Here is a 20155-nt window from a genome sequence, read left to right on the forward strand (position 1 = left end):
TATCCAAGCTTTAGCCCTGCCACTATTCAGCACAGGTTATGAGACAGAGGCGTGTTTTCAAAAAGGAACAGCCGCCACCTCAATCACGGAAGTCGCTGCTCAGAATTAAGTTATGGGGCTCAGTGTCCCACGGGGGTCCCCATGCCTGGACCCTACTGGCCACCAAATATCCTGGCTGTCTGTCTCCTCCATGGACAGTCTTATTCAGTGCCCATTACTGTGGTTACATCTCTGCCTATGACACCAGAACACAACGGTCCAATGCTCAAGCCACTGGAGTCCCTGCTTTGAACAGGTCATAAAGCTCAGTGCCCCTTTTCTCATCTGTAAAGCAAGGCTCACCATTTTTCCTCAGAGCACCATTGTAAGGATAAATGTTGAGGGCTTACCACTATTATTTGCATGGTTCCCTATAAAATATTGCATTTGGATTTCAATAAAAAACCCCTTGCATAGTGTTAAAAAACAAAAAAGAATTGTTATGAAGAGTTTTTTTGTTTTGTTTTGTTTTTTTTTAACATTACTAGCCATACAATAGACTAAAATCAAGAATTTTTTATTTGGCCACAATGAAAATCAAGCTAAGCCATAAAGTATGGTTTGCTATATAAAACTTTGGAAAGTTAACGAATGCTGTAAATTTTAATACAGTATTAAGAAACTTTGTGTCTTCTTTAAAGGTGTCTCTCTTCCTAATTTTCTTTCTTTTTCTATAGTTTTACATTTCTTTAATTCATTTTTTAAGGATGAATTGTGTATGTCTGTTTTTATAGTACACCTCCTCAAATGCCTTATTTTTAAATTTGTGTTAAAGCTTAGCATTAATTTGAATAAGCTCCAAGGAAAGACCATTATAGTGTAGATTTAGGAACACTAGGAAAACATGCCATTCTACTTAAGTATCAAAAAATAAAATAAAAGGTCAGAGTAACTTTGTTTTCTTGTTTGACAAGGTTGCTAGACTGCCAAGTGTGAGGAATACAGCAGACTAGCAGATGGAAACATCGTCATTGTTGAGGCATTGGATAAAGCCTCTCGCGCTGTAACTGGGGAGGATGGAATGATGAGCAGATGACTCACTGGTCGAACCACTAAGCAGATGGCTGCTGATGAATGAAACCGGCATGACTGGGAGGACCGCAACAATGTCCCAGTCGGTGCTTTCCAACAGACTTAAATGAAGACAGAGGAAATGCTTTAAATATGAAGTAACCTCTGGGTTACTCTCTCCTTTGGGGGCTCATTTTTGTCACGTCCATAAACAGTGTTTCATCTCTTTCATTTTTGCCAGTCATCGCGCCCAATATGCAGAAATCTTTTTGACTCCTGACATAAAATCCCACCTTCAGTGATTGCATCAAATTGGTCAGTGAATCATTTAAGATATCATGTCTCATGCCTATCCTTGGGTTCATTTATTTCTCTCTTAACAGAACTTTTATAAGTCTGTTCCACAGAGGTCTGCACTGAGTGGCTATGTTTATTTCCTGATTGATTTTTGTTTGGTAGCTTTAGCTACATGAGATTATAATGATCTTGAAAGCAAGATAGGGTTTTGCCTTTTCTTTTACATTCTTTTACTGATTTCCCTAAGCTGAGCCGATGGTCATAATATATTTTTGAGTGAAAATATCCAAACTGTTGTTGTATTTATTTAAATTTTTTATCTATTAATCTTTTGGTTACCTTATCTAAGCTGCCTCCTAATTTCCTAATTGTCTTTGCCTCTTTTTGAATGTTGAGGTTCCTCAGTCATTTCAGTAAGTCTGTTTGGCTGTGCTTGCTCAATATTCTCATAGTGACTCGCACATACCTTGACTATAATCCTCGTAACACTGTGTGAGCTCTGAACTCTCAGAGCTCACACTTTTGCAGGTCAGATATATGCAATATAAGTCAAGTATAATGTGACAACATTTTAGAAAATTCATCTTTTCAAAGTTCCATGAGTGCATAAATAAAGATTCAACTAAATTTTCTAAGGTGGTACCATCAGAGGTCTCATTAAAAAAAAAAAAGATACACTTGCACAAGTGTGAGTTTTGAAGGATAAATAAAAATTATGTGGCAAAATGAGCCTGGTCGAAAGGGGAGAGGGGATGCTGAAGGAGGGGAGGAGGACACATGGGTAGAGATAAAAGCAAGCTAACATCCATGAGAATAGACATGAATGTGTGGAGACTATTGACTATCTCAACACCAAATTGCCCAGTGTACTGGAGCATAGGATGCCTGGTGAGGATGGTTGAAAAGGAGACCAAAAATAGGCCAGGACCACATAGGTCCTGGGACACCATGCTGTTTACAGGGTGGAGAGTGGGTGGCCCTCAGTGGAATGCATCAGACAGCAATAAAAATTCTTGCTCACATACTGACTTTCCTACCATCCTAAATCGAAACTTATTCACTCTGGCAGGTGTGATGGGAAAGAAGCTACTGCAAATTGTGCTTTGGTAACAGTAGAAAGAAGGAAATAGTTTCAGTCCAACTAAATGTCTGGCGTTGCCCATTCCCTTTGAAGTTTAATTATAACCATCAGAGGAAGCCTCTTAAATGTTTGCTAACATACCCTACAACGTGAGGGGAAAGTTGGCCAAAGTCTTTTAAAATCAGAAGGAAGCAGTACTGCCCAGGTGAGGTGATTTAGTCCCAACAAGTCATTATTACATATGCCCTAAACTCTGGAGAAAGCCTCAGCAAGAATTTTTATTTCTAAATTCAACAACATTATTTCAGCTATACAAATTCTCTCCCAAGCCTATCCACTGTGGCCTGGACCAGCTACCCCAGGAAAAAAATCCTGGAGAGTGCCTTTCCATTGCCTTACAAAGCTTAGCCAAAAACATTACAGAGCTGTAGCTTGGGATTCAAGGTTCTTCTATGATCTGGCACACCTTCTGTTCGATTTCATCTCCCAGGTTCACTTCCCGGCATCCAAGAATCTTGAGTGATCTACTTTTTTCTCTTTCTGTACTTTGACCCATTAATATCTTCTCTGTTTCAAACATGCTATTGCTACCTCTGCCCATCAGAGTCTGACCCAATTTCCTGGCCAAGAGAAAAGCCTATTCTAAAATATTTTCTATGGTTACCTAAGAAGGAATCAATCGAGTTCTTCCTCTCTCTTTTGACTTATAATAAAACATAAGGTTTTACCTTTCGTGGCATATAGCAAGTAGTATATTATGAATATACATCTACCTTATAGAATTTTTTCATCATTACTTAAAATAGAATATAGTCTTTGAGGGTAGAGATTTTTTTTTTTTACACTGGCCAGTATCCCTCATACCCACTAGAAAAAACAGTAGGAGCTAAGTAACTATGTTGGGTGAGAGGATCAATGCTTGTGTGCTTCAGTTTACAAAAGCTTGATTTATTTAATTTAATTATGTTGCAGACAGAGGGCAATATGTATGGCTTGGCCTTGTTGCCTGAGTATATGAAAAACTGAATCCTTTACCCATGAGGTAGTGCAACCCAATAACTCACTTCTCGCCATACCCCGATGCAGGTAAATTTCGCATCATACCTTTTATTACAAATAGTTTTATGTAGGAGAATCCCTTGAGTTGCTGTCATAAATTGCCCCTGTGTATAACAGCGTACATAGGAGGAAGTCTGTACCCCGGTTGCATGAAGTCCAGGGGCCTGTACCTGGTTTACTGGCAGCTGCTCTCCCAGCATCGATGAAGAGACCCAGTCTCTTACTTCTGGCTCCAACACATGGCTCGGATTTGCCTTTTGCATGAAGGTGGTGGGAAGAGGAAAGCTATTGTGAAGGGTTTAGGGTTCACACATGATTCTGACTACCATCTGCTCAGCTTGCCTTAAAAGTGAATCACAGCACAGTCACCATGGCTGAGAGCTAGTCTCGTGATGACACTTATCTCTCTTTGGGCTTCCGCTTTCCAGCCGTGAGTCTAAATTACCACAGTGGGATACGAATTCTGTAGACAGTTAGCCCCTGTGACTACCAGACACCCATGCACACCCTTCTCCCCACACTTAAAACAGGCTTACTCAGCTCCCCCTAAGAAATAATCTAAAGCTTTAGCCAGTCATTGTACCAACTAAAAGTTCAGAATTTCTGAAAGTGGCACGTTATGGAGACCTATACATTATAAGGCATGCGCTCAGCCCCTATCTCAGCCTCCATTCTCAGTATATAATGGAGAAACTTGAGCAGGTTCAGCACAATTTGAACTCCTATTGAGAAACAAAGAATGTTGACGTGTCTGTGAACATCACAGGCACATAGCACTGACTACCATCTGCTCACCTGGGCTGGTGAAGACTCCTGTCCCGGTTAGCAAGGCGCAGGTTTCCACAAGACCCTGACTCTGTTCATCTGAAACAACATCTCTTTCCATACTTCTCTGTAGTTTCTCGCTCTGCCCCTCTGATGGCTCTTCCTTGCCCTTCTTTCTTCAATGGCCAGTCTGAGAGGGAGCTGGGAAACATGTTTACTTTTGGGGTAGCACTAACTTCAAAGTTCAGGGTTTTCAAGCTTACATAAGGTGAGAGGCTCTTTTATTCACTTCTCATTTCTCTGGCAATACAAACCCTCAAAACTTAGAAGGTTCTTGAACTATTTCCTTTTACTTATTTCCATAGATAGGAAATTATTTTCAAAATCTTTTCAAACCTCAGTTCTGAGGCCTACCTTATGTCTTTTCTTTTCTTTTTTTTTTTTTTTTTTACTTTTTACATTTATCTTTATTGTTGAGAGTATTACAGGTATACCATTTTTCCCCCCAATTGACCCCCTTCACTTCGCTCCCACCCCCTCCCCAGGCCTTCACCCAGTTATTGACTGTGTCCATGGGTTATGCATATATGCATATAACTTCTTTGGTTAATCTCTTCCCACCCTCCACCCCACTTCCCTCTTTCCTCTGAAATATGATCGTCTGTTGCATGTGTCAATGTCTCTGGATCTATTTAGTTCATCAGATCCTTTTGTTCATTAGCTTCTTCTTAAAGAAGACCCTTCAACATTTCCTGTAGTGCTGGTCTGGTGGTGATGAACTCCTTTAGCTTTTTCTTATCTGTGAAGCTCTTTATTTGACCTTCAGTTCTAAATGATAGCTTTGCTGGGTAGAGCCATCTTGGTTGTAGTTCCATGTTTTTCATCACTTTGAATATTTCTTGCCACTCCCTTCTGGCCTGCAAGGTTTCTGTTGAGAAATCAGCTGACAGTCATATGGGGGCTCCCTTGTAGGTAACTAACTGCTATTCTCTTGCTGCTTTTAAGATTCTCTCTTTGTCTTTAACCTTTGGCATTTTCATTATGATGTGTCTTGCTGTGGACCTCTTTGGGTTCCTCTTGTTTGGGACCCTCTGTGCTTCCTGGACTTGTAAGTCGATTTCTTTCCCCAGGTAGGGGAAGTTTTCTGTCATTATTTTTTCATATAGGTTTTCAATTTCTTGGTCTGTTTCTTTCCCTTCTGGCACCCCAATAATACGAATGGTGAGCCTCTTTAAGTTGTCCCAGAGGCTCCTTATACTATTTTCATATTTCTGGATTCTTTTTTCTTTTTGCTCTTCTGGTTGGGTGTTTTTTTGTTTGTTCATGTTCCAAATCGCTGATTTGATTCTCAGCATCCTCTGCTCTACTGTTGATTCCATGTAAATTATTCTTCATTTCAGTTTGTGTAGCCTTCATTTCAAACTGGTACTTTATTATGTTATCAATTTTCTCAGTTATTTCCCTAATAGTCTGCTTAAACATCCTTATAAACAAAATTCTGAACTCTCTGTTAGCTTGCTTGGATCTATTTCATTTAGTTCATCTTCTAGAAATTTCTTCTGTTCTTTCCTTTGTGACATGTTTCTTTGCCTCCACATTTTGGCTGCTTCCAGGTGTTTGTTTCTATGTATTAGGTAGAGCTGCTATGTCTCCTGGAATTTGTAGTGTGTCTTTGTGTAGTAGGTGTCCTGTAGGGTCCAGTGACTCAGCCTCCCCAGTCGCCTGAGCTGGGTCTTCTAGGTGCTCCCCTGTGTGGGCTGTGTGCACTATCCTGTTGTAGTTGAGCCTTGGTTGCTATTGGTGTCACTGGGAGGAATTGACCCCCTGATCAATCGGCTGTGAGGACCAGCTGCAACTACAGCCAAAGAGCTGCTGTGCTGGAGACACCCCTATGGAGCAGGATTTACTTCAGTGGACCTTTGGGGTTCACCAAGTGCGCCCCTTGAGTGTCACTCGTGGATGTGGTAGGGTTGTAATCCAGCGTGGTCGAGTCTGACCACCAGGTGCACTGTCTCTGGGGCCTCCCTGGAGGTGCAAAGTCAGCCTGTGCCAGTGCCTTGCCCAGGGCCACCCAGCATGAGCTACACAGCAAACCGTAGTTGGCTGCTCCTTGTGCTGGGCTTGGAGGTATCCAGGAGAGGCCAAGCTATGAGTCAATGCAGCTGCTGCTAGTGCCAGGCCTGGGGCCACTTATCAAGCCATTTGGGGCAGCTGCTGCTTGTTTGAGAGATTTTAGGAAAGTCCTAAGCATGAGGTTCGAGAGGCCACTTGCACAGAAAAGCCCCTGGAAATGGCCTGGATGAGCTGCAGGTGGGGAGGGGCGGGGCCTCTGGGAATCACGGGGCGGGGCCAAAGGTGCGAGTCAGGTGCTGGCGACTCAAACATGGTGCCTGCCCGCTGGCTGTGTGCGGGGAGGACTCGCCAAGGAGCCATGGCCTCCGCCAGCCCTTCTGCCTGGGAGGAAGCCGCCCTCCGCCTCTCGCCCGGATCTCAGGCAGGTTAGTTCCTCCCGAGTGTCCCGGGTCCTTTCCGGGTGCTGCCCGGCGCTGGGCTCAGAGGGAGCTCGCGGCCGAGTGAGTCGGTGCGTGGGCTCATTAAGAGGAGCTGCTGGGGCTCCCGCAGCCTCTGTTACCCTCAGGGACAGTCCCAGCTGGTTTCACAGCCCGGAGTTGTAGGGGCGTCTCTTCCTGGCCCTGGAGCCCTGGGCTGGGGGCCTGCTGTGGGGCTGGGACCCCTCGCTCCTCCCGCCTCCGGGAAACCCCCACCCCGAGATTCCCTCCGGGTTTACCCCGCGGCACCGGGTGTGGGCCCGCGGCCCTGTCTCTGAGATTCAGACCCGACCCGCCCGCGCCTCTGCCTCTCCTACTGGTCTCGGTGCTCCTTCAGGTCCCTGGTTGTGGGGCTTCTGTGCAGCCAGGTCTCAGGAGGCTCTGAGCGATGGTGGTTCCGTATTTTAGTTGTGATTTTGATGTCGCTGCGGGAGGCGGCGTGTGCAGCTGTTACCTGGGCCGCCATCTTGTTTTCCTCCCTTATGTCTTTTCTTTAGGTAGTTTTTTTTAATTTTATATTTCAGTTACAGTTTATATTTAATATTATTTGGTATTAGTTTCAAGTGTATGGCATAGTGGTTAGATAATCATGTACTTTACAAAGTGATCCCCCCAGTATTTCCAGTGTTCACTTGGCACCATACATCATTATTACAGTATTGTTGACTATATTTCCTGTGCTGTACTTTATATCCCTGTGACTGTAACTACCAATCTGTACTCTCAATCCCTTCTCCTTTCTCACCCAGTCCTCAAGTTTCTCTCCCCTCTGGCAGCCATCAGTCTGTTTTCTGTATCTGTGAAGCTGTTTCAATTTTGTTTGTTTATTTTACTCTTTAGAGTCCACATGTAAGTGAAATCACCTGATATTTGTCTTTCTGACTGACTTATTTTACTTAGCATAATATCCTCTTGGATCTCCTGCCTCTGTCTCTGTATTTAATGGTGAATTCTTTGTGGCCATCTGAAAAAAGCTTCCATGCGAAAGCAACATCTTTACTCTGACCTTACCAACGAGGCTGAATCTTTTTTAAATGGAGGAAATGCATATGGCTTTTGTTACTAATGGACTTTTTCAGTTTTATGTCATACTGTGGGGGAGGTCAAGACTTAAACACTTTTTAATATCCTTTGAAACTCCACATTTCTATACTCCCTTTAATTTCCATTCATAAGCCACCAAATACCGAAGCTCCACATCCAGGACCAGAGACCGACTATCTATCCCTATTGCCTGCTCCTGACCCTCATAGAACCCATAAATTAAATTAAATGGTTGTTATTTTATACCACTCATTTAAAGTTAATTTATAATGCAGCATTAATAAGTGGAGCCAGGTTTGGTGTCTGGAAGTTATGTTTGGCAATAACAAAAATATAAACATGTGGCACTGGCTTTGGGACTAGGTGGTTGGCAGAAGCTAGAAGGGCCTTGAGGAAACAATTAGCAGGAGGCTGATGAGCCCCAAGGAGGCTGTTGGAGAGGACTTAAATAAAAATGAGAAAAATGTTACAGGAAGCTGGCAGAAAGGAGACGTATCTTTTTTTATTTTTTAAATCCTCACTCAAGGATATTTTTTCCATTGATTTTTAGAGAGAGTGGGAGGGAGGGAAGAGAGGGAGAAAGAAAGAGAGAAACATGGATGTGTTGATTGGTTGTCTCCTGCATGAACCCTGACCAAACCTGCAACAGAGGTACATGGCCATGACTGGGAGTCGGACCTGAGACCCTTCACTAAGAGGGCCAACACTCTAACCACTGAGCCAAATAGGCCAGGGCAGGAGACATATATCTTATTTAGTGATGAAGAGTCGAGCAAAACTGCAGTTGGTTCTAACATAGAATATAGAAAAAATATCCTCTGATGAACTGATAGATCTTGCTAAGGAGATTTCCAGGTGAAACGTTAAAAATATCAACTGATTTCATCATCAGGTTCAGAAAAAGAGAGCTGAACTAAAGAAAGAATTAGTCAGTTTTCAAGCAGAATCTAGAGGAAAGAGAAAGGACCCAGGACTTTCTGGATTTGAAACCATAATTGTTTCTCATACCCAGTCTCTCCCAGAAAGGAAACTTGAGACAAAAATAAAAGCCTGGTTGCTACCAGTAAAACATCTCAAGGTCAAGATATATGCAAGCATGGAAATGTCAAACCCTTTAAACCTGAGATTGCTTTCTAATGTTCCTCCATAGGCCTTTTGTAGTCGTCAGTGACCTTCCAAGGATCTTAAGGTTACATCTCATAAGTCCTCTGTGCAACAATAGCCTCTAAAGGGCACCGTCTGGCAGTAACCACGGAGGGACCAAAGGTTGAGTAGGGCTCCTCTTGCATAGAGTAGAAGTGTGTCTTTTGTCTAATAAAGGGTGACGCAAAATGATGCATAAAGAACCCAAAACATTTTTGAACAAATTCAACAAGTCTAGACTGAAAAGAACAGACAGTAAAAAATGAAGAGGCCATGGTTTGTGCAATTTGATAGAAATCATCTATGGGCAGGAAAAGACCACTCAGCTGTGAGCACAGGCCATTTGTTTATGGTGCCGGGGAGGGGAGGGGACTGGGAGGGAACAACTAAGGGACCAGAGGACAGAACCGAAAACGACTGAGAATGGCTCCCAGGTATCGGTGCAGGGCCTCTATCAGAGAAGTGGTGACTTGCGCGTGGTTATTAGAGACTTAGGATCAAGGACGTGGTGTGATGAAAATCATTTTTAGACATAATTATTCTGGCCGAAGATACAGAGCTGATGCATAAGGTTGAACGCTGAATGCATAGTAAGAGAGCGGAGGCAAGAATGATAATTACAAGATTATTGTAATAATTCAAGTGAAACAAGATAGTGGAGATGATAAAATAAGATAGTGGAGGTGATAAATAGTAGTGAGCTTTGGGGTATAAAAGAATCTCCCAATAGGCCACATGCTGAGTGTGAGAGAAAAAGTGGAGTAAAGGTTGATTATTAGCAACTGGACAAACTGGAGCTGCCGTTTTATAAGCAGAGGAGCTGTGGGGAAAGAACAGGTGGGGAAGGAATGGAGGAGCTCAGTCTGGGACAGAGCAAGCTAGAGATTTTAGTTAGGTATTGAAATAGCGATGCTGAGGGGGCTGCTGTATGCAAGAATCTAGGCTCCAGGGAAGCCGGCCAGATCCCAGACCTAAACCTGGGTGGGAGGGGGGTCCCTGGGAGAACAGGCGTGTGTGACACCCAGAACAGGCCCAGCGCTGATGCCCGAAGCCTCCACTGGTCAGCGGCCAGCTGAGAGGAGCTTGCAAAGAGATGGTGGGCTCCAAGAGGACGCTGTCTTGGGCGTCTGATGCGGGACAATGTTTTATGGAGGAAGGGGTGTTTAATTGCGGGAAATGCTGCTGGCGTGTGACAAAATGACTACTGGGAATTTACCGCTGGCTCTAGTAAGGTAAAGGCACCTCTGACCTTGATAAGAATAGTTCTGCTGTGGTCGTCGATGGAACGTGCTTAGAGCAGGCTTTAGGGAAAATAGAAGGAAATAAACTGGAGTTGGTGTGTAGAGCCTGCCCTTTAGAAGGATTCTGGTCTAACTGGGAGGAGTTAATGAGGGAAAGTGAAGGAAGATGCAGAATGCAGGAAGTATTTCTTTCCTTTTTGTTTTATTTTTCTAAATGAGAGAGATAACAGGAAGGATCCAAGCTATGGGAAAGGTCTAGAGGAGAGAAAGATTGAGGATTCGGGCATTGGCAGAATTGCTGTAACAGCGTTATTGAGAAGACAAGAGTGGAGGCAATGGTGTGTACAGGTGGAGGGGTTAGGCTTTTATTTCTTAATAAAAATTGTATATATTTAAGGGGTACAACATAATGGTTTAATATATACAGGGTGGGGCAAAAGTCGTTCGCATGGAAAATAATACAATAATTAATCAATAACACAAGGATAAACCCTAGGTTTTGTGTACTCACAACTGGAAACCTACTTTTGCCCCACGCTGTATAGAGAAATGGTTACTGTATTGAGTTAGTTAACATAGTTTATTATCCCGTAGTTAATCCTTTGCCTACATGTGGTCAGAGCACTTGAAATCTACTCTCTCAGAAAATGTCCAGTATTCTTACTCTTGCACTGTTTTTTCTGGTTTTGTTTTGAGATTAATACTGACTTCACAGAATCATTTAGAAAATATTCATCCCTCTTTAATTTTACAGAAGAGTTTTTATAGGATGAATACTGTTTTTGTTTTTTTTCTCAAATATTGGGTCGCATTAACCAGTGATGCCACCGGGTGAGTGAGTGTATAGGGATCCCTTAGAGGTTTTAAACTACAAATTCAGTTCCTTCTGAAGCACTGTTCGGACGATCTATTTCTTCTTTTGTGCCTTTTAAAAAATTTGTGTATTTCATTTAAATCGTCCCAACGTTTGGCATAAAATTTTTCACGCTGTTTTCTTGCTGTCTTTGTAATGTCTAGAGAATCTCCAGGGTTGGTACCACTATGATGCTTCATGTTGATCATTTCTGTCTTCTTCCCTTTTTCTTCAATCAGTCCGACTAGGAGCTGACCAGTTTTATTAATCTTCTCAAAAATTAGCTTTTGGTTTCATTGAGTTTTCTCTATCGCTTTTCTGTTTTCAATCCCATTATCATTTTCCACTTTGATAGTTAGGATTTCTTCTTTATCCTTATGTTTGTTTGTTTTCCTGTTCTCTTTCTAAGTGCTCAGAGTAGACTTTGCAGTCATTGGTTTGAGGTCTTTCTTTTAATCAAAGAAGAAATGTTTCAGGATCAGTCTCTGGGAGGAACACAGAATTCTGTCAACGTAAGAGAAAAGAGTGCAAGTATGTCACTGATGTGACAGTGGGAGCTATCAGCCGTCTTTTAGGACCAGTTCTACGTTCTCAAAAATGAAGTTTTCTTATGTAAGAGGAGGGTGCTAAATGAAATGACTTGGTGATGTGGTTTTTGTTTTTCAATTTTATTTATATTTTGGGTTTGGTAATGTGGATTTTAAACAGTTTTTTATCTTATTCCTGTACAGAAGAGATTATAGTATTGTACTTATAGTGACAGCTGTTTTAATGATTTCTGTCATCTTAGATTTGGTGTGCAAGTTGTCACAGGCTAATAATCTGAGTTTGAATATCTCTCCCAGGAGTTGTACCCAGATCTCAGACATATGTCAGAACACAGGATACCTGTGGCAAGGCGACAAAGGAGAACAGCTGAATGTTTTGTCTCTTTCTGTCTATAAAGTAGTCACTTACGGCCGCGGTTATGAATGTGCTAGGAAGAAGCAGGAGATGGTCCCGGGAAAGGGCATGAGGGCTTCTCCCCCTAGTCGGGAGTTATTCTGTAAGACTGACCTCTGGAGTGCTTTACTGAAAAAGACACAGCGCTTCTGCTCAGCTCGGGATGCAACTCTGCAACATGGGGCATTTCCTCTCCTGAAGCTTAGTCACCATGCTATGGAGTCATAGTTTCCTTGCAGGACTGATGTAGAAAGAGTTTGAGTAAATGTGTAATCACTGGAGCTAAATTATTATTACACACACAACACAAATTATCCCTTTGACATTATATCCATCTTTCCTTAAGAACAGTTTCCTTCCTGTGTCCCTTTTTCTCTGCCAGAAAATACTCAGTAAACTGAGGAAACTGAGCTTTTATACATATTCCATTATTATGTTATTACTGCCCAGCCAGGATGGCTCAGCGGTTGAACATCAACCTATGATCCAGGAGATCACGGTTCGATTCCAGGTTGGGGCACATGCCCGGGTTGTGGGTTCGATTCCCAGTAGGGGGCGTGCAGGAGGCAGCCGACCAATGACTCTCTCTCATCACTGATGTTTCTATCTCTCCCTCTCCCTTCCTCTCTGAAATCAATAAAAATATAAAAAATATATATGTTATTACTTTTTTTAAAAAGATTTTTTGTTGACTCTTAGGGAGAGAGGAAGGGTGAGGGAGAGAGTGAGGAACATCTATATGAGAGTAAAACATAGATCAGCTGCCTCCTGCACGCCCCCTACTGGGGATGGAGCCCACAACCCCGGCACATGGCCAGGACTAGGAATCCAACTGCCAAGCTTAAGGTGCAAGGGATGACACCCAACCAACTGAACCACACCAGCCAGGGCTCATTATTACCTTTTTTGAGGTAACATTGGTTAATAACAGTACATACGTTTCTGGTGTATACAACATTGTAATTTAATATCTGTATACACTATAGCATGCTTGCCATCAAAAGTCTTATTTCCATCCATCACCATATAGCTGACCTCCATTCACCCATTTCACCCTTCCCCCCAACACTCTTCCTCCACGGTAGCCACCAATCTGTTGTCTTTATCTATGAGGGTTTTTTTTGTTTTGTTTTGGCTGCTCATTTATTTTTTGTTTTATATTCCACATATGAGTGAAATCATGTGGTTTTTGTCCTATTCCGTCTGATTTAATTTACTTAGCATAATACTCTCCAGTTCCTTCCATGTTGTCGCAAATGGCAATAGTTTTTTTTGTGGCTGAGTAGTATTCCATCTATATCATCTTCTTTATTATTCATCCATTGATGAACACTTAAGTCATTTCCATATCTTGGCTATTGTAAATAATGATGCAATGAATTGACAGGTATATATATATATATATATATTTTTGAATTAATGTTTTCATATTCTTTGGATAAATACTCAGAAAAGGACTGGCTGGATCAAGAAACCTTCACACTGTTTTACATCATGGCTTCTCAGTATTACTTTTAGTCATACCAGTATTTTAGCAAAAGCAGAAGTTAAGAAGGGTCATTTGATCGTGTTAATGTACACGCACTTTGTGTTCGAAAGTCTCAGTAGTTTCTAGGATCTATCATATCTGAAACTAAATTTCTCTTGATCTCTGCTGAATCTGCATCTCTTTAATATCTTTTTATTTGGTTAACAGTATTATTATGGATGGGTGCTCATCTCAGTTATATTGTTTATATTTCTACCTTGTTCTTATATCTCTACACTATCCAGTCATTAAAGTGGCATATTTTTCCTTCATAATATCTCTAAGTAATGACAAATCATGAATCATTAAGTTTGCAGAGATCTGATTTCAAAGGTCCGATAATAATAAGGATGTCAGGTCGATCACAAAATGTAGAACATTTTGAATATATAAGAACCCTACACCTTTTTCCTCAACACCAAATACTTGCCTTCCCAATTTTACAATCATTCCCTGATAATAATTATTTCTTATTATGTCATTTCCTGAATTCTGCTGGTAATGGCCAGCTCTACTTATAAGCAGGTTGCAGGCAAGCCGAAATCTTCAAATTACAAAGTTGAAATTTTATGTTACATATTTGAAATATCAAAGGACCAAAAGAGATCACTATAATGTGAGGAAGCCCTCTCCTCCGACTTTTGTTTTGCAATAGCCGTCATGACAAGAAGAGATGGAGACAAAGACAACCTGAAAGCGTTCTACCATATATTCGTTTCCCAAATATGATGGAAAATGTTTAGAGCCAAACTTCACATTGACCTTTATGACTTCAGTGGCGTGTTAGACCGGAGGGAGCTAATTCTTTCCCTTTATTCATTGCTGATCCAGCACCTACCTCGTGCCAGCCTAATGTCAGCATAGGCATAGGGAGTGAGATAAGCAATGGCATGCCATGGCTCTGCTCTCTTGAAGCTCCTGATCTACGAGAAAGGGAATTAATTATCTCCTGCAGATAATTCTCTGAAAGACAGGTAGTTAGCATTATGAAAAGTATAACAGGCAGGTTAGATTTAGTTTGGAAGCAGGGAAAAAACTTCCATGAGAAAGTGGCTCCCCACCGGCTCCTTCCTTCTGTCCCACAGCTATAAACAGAAGGATTGTAACCACCGTTTCGTTTCCCAGGTCAAGCTTCTGCCCTATACTTTTGCTTTTCTGGGAACTGGCCTGTGATTCATGCGTTTCTGCTTCCCCTGGATATTACCCAAAGTACGACATCAACCCTCACTTGGCAACAAACTCTGGGGAATCCTCCCACCCAGCAGCTCCGGGAGCTCACCCATTGCGAGCTGCTGGGAGAACCAGGACCGGGAAAGAACCTGCCCTCTTCAGGGCGCCCAGCAAACTGCTGCGCTCTGCCTGCGGCCCTAAGCTGTGCTTCCAGTGGCACAGCTGTCAGCTTAGAGAGGATAAATACAATTTCTAAGGGTGAAAGATTTTAGATAGCACGTAGAGCTTGCACCAGGCTAAAATCTCCCTGCAACCTCCACTGAGCAGTCATTAAAACCTTGTTTGAACATTGTTAGGACAGAGACTTGACTTGTTTTCAAGAAAGCCGATTCCATTGTTGGTCTCCACAATTAGACAATGCTTCCCAATTTTAGGTGAGACCCTCTCCCTGATGCATCTCAGTTATCCTAATTCTCCACCTTGAAGCCACACGGATCACACTGTGTCTCTGTGGCCCTTGACAGGGTCCCTCCCTCCTTCCCTCCCTCTTTTCCTCCCTCTCTTCCTCCTTCCTTCCCCTTCACTCTCTCTTTCTCTTTCTTTCTTGTATACCATTTTGAGAAGCATGAATAAATATTGCATTTCTTACTTGGGATGTGAATCATCCCTTTGTCCAACACATCCACACTGTATACACTCCCAGCCCATTAGTCACTGAGTAGCCCTCTCAGTTATCAGATGCACTATCACGATATCATAGGACCTGTGTTCAAATAACCCTTATTTTACTTTATAATGGCCCCAAATCTCGAAAGCAGTGATGCTGGCAATTGGGATATGCCAAAGAAGCATAAAGTGCTTCCTTTAAGTGAACAAGTATGTATGCACATATATAGGGTCTGGTACAATCCGTGATTTTGAGCATCTACTGGGGGTCTTGGAATGAATCTCCTGCAGATAAGGGGGGGATACTGTACATAAAATATATTGCCATTCATGTTGATTTTTAAAAAGGTAAGAAAGCAGCACGATCCTAATTCTTCTTGCAAAGACTATGTTCTTTCTGGCTGAGCTCTCCCTACTTAATCCTAATGCTTCACACCACAGCAAAAGGGATAGAAAAACAAAATAAGCCCTTAATTTATAGTTCAAATGAAAAGACAAATTTACATATGATAGTATAAAGATATTCAGAGAAATTCATTCACTCCATTTTATTCTATTTTTTTTTTTTAATATATCTTTACTGATTTCAGAGAGAGGAAAGGAGAGAGAGAGAGAGAGGTAGAAACATCAATGATGACAGAGTCATTGATCGAGCCCTCAACCCGGGCATGTGCCCTGACCGGGAATCGAACCCCGATTGCCTGGATCCTAGGTCGATGCTCAACCGCTGAGCCACGCCCGGCCGGGCTTTCACTCCATTTTAGATCAAAGAGAGACATAGATAGAGCTGCACACTTTAAATTTGAAATTAAAATGGCAAACAGAAAGGTAAGCCAGTCTATAATCATAACAGAGCCACAGAAAAATTTAAGAGAACATGTCATACAAAAGAAACATGGAAAACATGGTCCAAAAGGGAATATAATTCAAGGGGCCAAATTATATGCCTTCAGCACTTCACCTGAGTGTGAGAAAAAGATTAATTATAGCATAAGATTTGAAAACCAGATGATTTCAGAACAACTGAAATGCAGAGGAAAATGAGGGTGATGCGTATGCTTAGTAGCTACCTGGTATCGTCTTTCTGCATTTTGTACACTAGCCTATGACACTGTTTGTGTTCTTATTTGCCTGAGGGAGTTCTCCATCTCTTTCTGACAGGAGCCACTTGTTGGATGTATGTATTGGAAACGTTTTCTCCTAGCTGGCGGCTTACCTTTTACTCTACTAATGATGTATTTTGATGAACTGAAGTTCTCAATTTTTGTATTGCACAGTTGACCACATTTTTATTTATGCTCAGTGCTTTTTTTCCCAATATTTGCTTTTTTAAAGCAATCTTTGCATACTCTAAGTTTAGGAAGATATATTTCCTTCTGAAAGATTTTTTGAATTGGTTTGAATATCAATTTGAATTGAAATTAAGATAAGATTAATTTACTCTTGTGTGTATACGGAGTATGAGAAACCAGATATACCTCCTACTGGAAAAGACCAAAAAAAAAAAAATCAGATAAAATATATGAAAGTATGACACTAGACACCAGGCAATGAAAGAAAGGGATCCCTGAGAGATGGGAATACATGTGGTGAGATCATGATTGCCCTTGGTTTCTGTATTGTAAGAGGTTTTAGAAATAGGAAAGGGGGGACTCAGATGGAGCAAGTGGATTCCCTGAATTGAAGATACAGAGCTCAGAGGAGAGAGATCAAAGCTGCTATAGTTCATAGGACCACAGCACTAGAGAGCTGGACAGAAAGCTCAGGGATTTACTAATTAGTGCTTGTGCATGAGGAAATTACCCAAGGCCAAGAAAGAACCACAGGAGAGGACTCAAAGGGTGTTGCCGCAGTAATGAGGCGCAGCTAGCCCACTTAGTGAATGCTGCACTGCTCTGACCTAACAACTCTTTTCGTTTGTTTGCTTTTGTTATAATCTCACCAGAGATTATTTTTTTCCATTGATTTTTAGAGAGAGTGGAAGGGGGGAGGGAGGTAGAGAGAGAGAGAGAGAGAGATGTGAATGTGAAAGAAACACATTGATTGGTTGTCTCACACAACCCACCCCCACCCCAACTGGGCTTGGGATCAAACCGACAACCCAGGTACATGCCCTTGACCAGGACTCGAACTTGAGACCCTTTTGGTGCTCCGGCACTCTAACCATGGAACAGCACTAGCCAGGGCAGACCTAACAACTCTTAATAGCAAAGAGGATCAGAACAAAGCTCAAGAATTTCTGGATGTATAAAAATATTCAGAACCAAACAAGATAAAATTCATACTGTCTGGTACCCTAAGATATAATCCATAATGAAAAGAAAATAAAACAACCCAAACCAACCCAGAACTGATAGATATTAGAATTAGAAGATAAAGTCATAAAAATAATTATTATAACTATATTTCAGGTATAGTAACTTTTTAAAAATGCTAGAAATATGGAAGATATAAATCAAATTTGTAAAGATGAAATGAAAATGTTTGAAATGAAAAAACCTACTGAATGATATTAATGGAAATTATTGCAGAAGAAAGAATTTGTGACCGGGAAGTCCAAGCAATCATGTTGGACAACAGTCTTCCCTGGATTGCTGGTGTTCCTGATTGGCCCAGGACTTGGAGCAAGGGCACACTGTAACGCGAGGAAATATTTAATTTTCCCGAGAGATATTTGCTTTTCAAATTTAAAGATTACAGACTAAAGGTGACTCTTTAATTTTTACTAGAAACACGTGTCTACCATGTTATCAGCATGCTAATGAAGGTCCAAGAACTAACAGAACATATAAACATTCTGACAATAGTCTTACAGTATATTCAGAGGCAGAATAGGCTCTTTCCCAAGCCAGCAGGGAGCAAGCTGCAGAGAAGAGAGCATATTAGTATATATTAGTAGTCCAAATTCACACACATGCACACATATAATCAAAAGGAGAACATGTCCTTATGTTTCAGAGGTTAAATACTCTCAAAAGAATTTAAGAAAAAGACCAATGATCAACGGGACATTCATGGATACCATTGACACAGGCCTCCTTCTATGGAGCAAAGGGGAACCAGTGAAAGTGTTGGGCTCTGTTGATCTAAGCCAGACATCTGTAAATGGCTCTGTTTCAAGGCTGAGTCTAAAAGTGAGGTTGTTTAATGAGGAAGTTACAGAAAGAGGGTAAGAGGTATGGCCAGAAATTGCGCAGTGCTCCATGGTTCCTATTGTTGGTTTGTTTGTTTTTAAATGCCAAAGGAATATAGACGATGTTTCTGTCACGTTTCTCGGAAGATACCTAGAGCCTTTACATAGATCATCCCACTGTTCACAGTATCAGAGAGCTGGGGAATCCCAATGCTTGTCTCGGACCCTTGGCTCAAATGTTTAATTTGTTCTACTTCTGAGACTTGAGACGCAGATATAAAACCCAAGTGCCATCAGACTTTTATTAGGAAGAATATGGAAGGCAATGAGGGAAGAGTTCTAGAGAAGGAAGCTTTAACTCTCTAATACAAGCTCAATAGGGGCAACTCTGTCACCAAGGGCAAGTGCAAGGAGAAAAAAAGGACAGGTGAGTTGTAAGAGGAGGACTGTTGTGATGGAGAAAAAGAAGATACCTTCTTTCACATCCAAGTCTGCTTAGCTAGCACGGTCCATCACGGAGATAAGTAATTTTCCCAGAAGATTTCCTAAAGAAAGTAAGAATAAATATTTCATTAAATAATAGAATGTCAGAGCTATAAACATATTTATCTTTATTGTTGAAAGTATTACAGATGTCCCTTTTCCCCCCCTCTTGATCGCCTCCACTTGCAACACCCCCCACCTCCAGCCTTCATCATGCTATTGGCTGTTATTATCTCTGTCCATAGGTTATGCATATAAGCATATAAATTCTTAGGTTAATCTCTCCCTACCCACCCACCCACCCACCTCTCCTTCCCTCTGAGATTCATCAGTCTGTTCTATGCTTCTACACCGCTGGATCTATTTTGTTCATCGGTTTATTTTGTTCATTAGATTCCACACATGAGTAAGATCATGTGATACTTGTCTTTCTGTGACTGGCTTATTTCACTCAGCATAATACTCTCCAGGTCCCTCCATGCTGTCTCAAAGGGTAAGGGCTCCTCCTTTTTTACAGCTGCATAGTATTCCATGGTGTAAATGTCTGAGAACATGCTTGACATGAGCTCAATCTTTTTGAACTTGTGGAGACTTGTTTTGTGTCCTTACATGTGGTCTATATTTGAGAATGTCTCATGTGTATGGGAGAAGATTGTATATTCTGCAGTTTTGGGGTGAAATGGTCTGTAAATGTCATTTAAATACATCTGATCAAGTGTGTCATTTAAAGTCACTGTTTCCTTGTTGATTTTGTGTCTAGAAGATCAATCCAGTGAAGTCAGTGCAGTGTTAAAGTCCCCTACTATGACTGTGTTGCTTTTGATCTCTCCTTTAAAGTACTCCAGAATTTTTTTTTTCAGCCTGAGTCTTTTGTTCTGAGGTGGGTCTCTTGTATACAGCATATATATTTGGGTTATGTTTTCTTATTCATTCAGCTACCCCATGTCTTGATTGGAACATTATTCTATTTACATTGAAGGCTATTATTGATAGGCACTTATCTATTGCCCTTTTAATTCTTTATGCCTATGTTTCTCTCTTTTATTACAGCAGTCCCTTTAACATTTCTTGCAATTCTGGTTTGGTGATGATAAACTCTTTTAGCCATTTTTTTTTTTTTTGGTCTGGGAAGGTCTTTATTTCACAATCTA

The 20155-nt window shown here is 41.4% G+C and overlaps 1 long non-coding RNA gene across 1 annotated transcript in view; it reads left to right on the top strand.

The window, feature by feature from the left end:
* The window catches only part of LOC308556140, a 76816-nt gene extending 74837 nt beyond the window's left edge, over positions 1–1979 (top strand). The window contains exon 3 of the long non-coding RNA XR_013998679.1: positions 954–1979. This is a non-coding gene — a long non-coding RNA (uncharacterized lncRNA). The remainder of the gene's footprint in view (positions 1–953) is intronic.
* The last annotated feature ends 18176 nt before the right edge of the window (positions 1980–20155 follow it).

The sequence above is a fragment of the Miniopterus schreibersii genome (assembly GCF_964146895.1).
Source record: "Miniopterus schreibersii genome assembly, chromosome: 4".
In the NCBI taxonomy this organism is placed as follows: Eukaryota; Metazoa; Chordata; class Mammalia; order Chiroptera; family Miniopteridae; genus Miniopterus; species Miniopterus schreibersii.